Source organism: Cryptomeria japonica, chromosome 8 (genome assembly GCF_030272615.1).
Source record: "Cryptomeria japonica chromosome 8, Sugi_1.0, whole genome shotgun sequence".
Taxonomy (NCBI): domain Eukaryota; kingdom Viridiplantae; phylum Streptophyta; class Pinopsida; order Cupressales; family Cupressaceae; genus Cryptomeria; species Cryptomeria japonica.
Window position 1 is genome coordinate 534,530,639 of NC_081412.1, and position 4,208 is coordinate 534,534,846.

Here is a 4,208-nt window from a genome sequence, read left to right on the forward strand (position 1 = left end):
TGCAACCCCTGACCCCCGAAATACATAGAGATTAAAATAAGGTTAAGGCATGAATTTTGGTGTTATTTTTGGTTGCTTAATATCTTTTAATTAGTTTTCTTGCTTTTAATAAGGTGATTTCACCAAGTTATTGTTTTTTTTTTGTAATTTAATAAGGTTCCTAATTTGGGGTGTTTTAAAATGTAGAGTTGGTAATTTCTCAGCAAAAAGTGGTATCAATGAAGTACAAAATTAATGGATACCTTCCCCCTATGAAGTTGCACTCTCTGGACCGAGAGATTACGAACATTGACATAGGCCATGTGGACCTACAACAGTTCTTGTAGATATTGTCTAAACATAATGGAAGGACTACTTGGGCTACAACGTTGTTATGCTCTAGATTAGAGCAAGCAACTAGATTTCCCATGTCTCTACATTAACCAAACCTTATTTGGCCTTGCATGGCAAAGTACAATTCAAATGAACAAAGAGTTTATAGTCCTCTGGGAGATGTCATCTTAGACATTTCCCCTAATGCCATTGAAGCAGTGTTTCACATTCTGAGCCACAATACATATGATGTTGTGTCAGTCACTAGAGGAAAACAATACTATGAAAAGGAACTAAATCCTATGAACTACATCAATGAGAAACTCTTAGAGAATTCAAAGAAACAAAACCAGCTCAAGCAAATGAAGATAATTCGTAGAGCATATCTACATATAGATGTTAGGGACTATATTACTCTTCTCAATAGGGTAGCAGAAATTCCTTATGCTAAAGAGCTCCAACCATGAATGATCCAGTTCATCAAAACTATCCTTGTGAGGCAAGAATTCATAGATTGGGGAAGATGATTAGTGATAATCTAGATGAACAGTTGTTAAGGGTGTAAACAGAACCAAGGTTTTATATGACTTCATACATAGTCTATTTGCTTGTTGCACTGGATACATACCCATGACTAAGGAAAGTAAGATCTCTAATTGATCCTAATATGAAGGTGTATTAGCACTATCACCAATTGCAATCAGAGAGAAGTAGAAAGAGCCATCACACAATTAATGATTTCTTCGTATTTGTAGTCATAAGATCTTTGGAAGGAGATTTCAGTAAGAGGTTGTCACTTGAAACTACAAAGGAAATAAGAATATTTGGGAGCTACTTCATTCAATTGAAAACCTTCACTTACATATAGGTGGTCGGATGTCCATGATGAGAAGCAAATCTGAAACAGTGGAAAAATATTTTTATATTTTTTTTAGTTTTTCTATACGTTAGTAATTGGCATTTTTGAAGGCCTTTAGGGCATTTTTAGCCCTTGAAAGTTTGGCCTCTCTTTTAGAACGTGCCGATATTTTAGGACTTAGCCTCCAACTATTGGATACCTTTCCAACGAGTTAAACGGCTGGTAATTTCGAGTCCTATGCAGAAAGTTATGCCTAGTTAAAGTTAGGACAAAATTTTATATAGTTTTTTGAAAATTTCATAGTTTTAGATTTTATTATGTAAATAAACAAAATGTGACTGTTGGGTTTCGATTCTCAAAGAGGAGTTGTTGGTGACCCTTGGAATCCCTTGGACTGATATATGTTGAATTTTAGAATTGAATAGATTATTTTTTGGCTTGCTTCCCACAGGTTCTCACTCAAGTGTTGTCATCCGAATCCATAATTCGAATCAGTACAACTGCTCCTAATAATTTGCCTCAGTATCCTTGTGATAAATTGGTGGTCTTAGAACTATGCGACAGATTGTTGATGCACATAAACTGGTAGTGAGCAAGAATAAGGCATGTTTTAAATTGCCAATAAGGGTAGGTGCCCATTCTCACTTGAAATGAAGGCTACAAAGAATATAGAAGCTGCCTAGTAATACGTTTACCAACAGTGTTGTAAGTGTCATCAGCATGACCTCAAGAAGTATGAACCTGCCTAGTAATACGTTTACCTACATAAGCTCGTGTCAAGGAAGTAATCATCTCTAGAATGTCCAAATCCAAAGGCTTCTAGAACAAATATTTAGTCACTAATGAAATTCTCATGTAACTAAATTTTCTTTTCTAAAATCTGGGAAAAAACTCAATCTAAAATCTAAAATTTTTAAACCGAATCTGAGTTTTACATAAACTTTTCGAAGTAAAAACACAATAAGGATCTCCTCCAACACCACCAATATACAGAGCAATGAAATATTTTGAATGAGCCGCTATCAGTTGCAAAGGAAACAAATCTTAAATGTAGTAATATTTTAAGTCAAACAGATCACACAATTTTCATAGAAAAACATCCTTTTATCATTCATATAGACAGTAAAGACTCCAAAAATGACCCTATCCTTGCTTTATCTTAAAAAAACAGTCATTTTGCTTTACTATTTTAAAACAAGTTAGTCTTTTCATGGCTTTAATTAATTATTATATTTTCTTAGCATAGACTTGTGCTTTATATATTTCATTCTCACTCGAGTAATTACAAGACTATTATGATTGAGCACAGATTTGTGGAACTCTCCGCATGGTACTAGACATGCCACTTTCCAAGGAGTATGAGGACAAGAGTTTGAGAGCTAGTGAGCAGGCTGGCTTCAAGACGGATGCCCAAACTCTTGATATTTTCAAACTCCAAGCTACCATCAAGGATCTTCATTGTCTTTTAAGTCTTTTGCTGTTTTGTAGATTTTTTAAGGTGGCCTTTGCTTCTATCCCAAGGCATCTATTGTTCCAAAAGTTGTGGAACATCAAATTTTGCATCTCATTATTTCCAACATGAAGCTCTACGGAGCAGTAGTTAGAAGATTCAGACTCCTCATGGCCTCTCTGACTTTGTTGAGTCACAAATGTACTATTGGAGTCAAGTAGCGTTTCCCTCTGTCACTAACGCTCTTTGGCACCTACATTGATGAGCTTGAGGATTTTCTAAGACAACATGTTGATGTAGATAATTGTTGCTTCACCATGTTTGGAAAGCTACATGGCTCTTTGTATGTGATTCTCTCACTTTCTTGATGGCTTACAGTGACAGCTTGATGGCCTTTCAAGTATTGTGACCTTTGACAACTTGTGGTCAAACCTTAGTTTATGGTCTTCAACACCACCAAGGATGCTCTTTTCAAGATTCACTCTTTGTTTATATCCCTTCAAGGATGCTCTTTTCAAGATTCACTCTTTGTTTATATCCCTTCAAGGATGCTTCTTCAACAAAATGATTAAGCCCACAATGCTTTACAATTTGGAGTTCCAGAGCCATGTCTTGGAATCTAGTCACTAAGCTAGAGTGGAGAGTGCAAACATACAATCCTTCAATATTGTCCAAGTCAAATTCTCTGTTCAGCCCCAGGCTACAATTGTTGACATAGACCATACACAAGCTAGTCTTGTGAGTTCCACTGATAGATTTATGTCAACTTTTATTAGGAACATAAGTATATTGCTTCGACAACAAGACAAACGGTGATTTTAATTAATATCATTCTAAAAAATTCAAGAAATATCATTTTAGAGATATTTTATCTACTCAAGAACTATTTTATTTTATTTAACATTATTTACTTTATTTTTATTTACAAATAAGAGTTGTTTTATTCACTAAAGAGTTATTTTATTTTAATTTAATTTATAACTATTTAAGAATTATTTTATTTTGGTTTAATTAAGAATTATTTTATAGTTATAGTTGGTTTGTTTGTTCAAATATATATCTGCTGTGTTTTTTTAAAATATATGTTGGTTGTGTTTGGGTTTTTATGAATTCAAACAGTTTTAATCTATTTGATTTACTTGATAGTTATTTTATTTACTTAAGAACAGTTTTATATTTTTAATTTTTTTCAAATAAATGTTAGTTCTAAATATTTTTTTTATCAGCATGACGAAAAACCTTGATGCCACTGTAAAACTCCTCTAGACATAATTAAATCATGAAAGTGAAAATTAACCACTCTTCGACTTATTAGTCAAATTGGCTAGTTGCAACTTGCAAATGCATTCTAAAACAATCAAATTCAATCATGACTAAAAAATGACAGTTGTACAGAGGTCTATAGAAGTTTTAAAAGGTTGTAAGGTGATACAGACTCCTCAGGGTCAAACGAAGACAGAACATGTTCTAATAGAAACTGTGGCAGTTCTGCAAATGGAAGGGCTGTCAAGTGCAGCATGTGGCAGGTGTAAAACTGCCTTCGTGGTTCGGCCAAAAGTTACTTAACAATCAATGGATGGTTTCAAA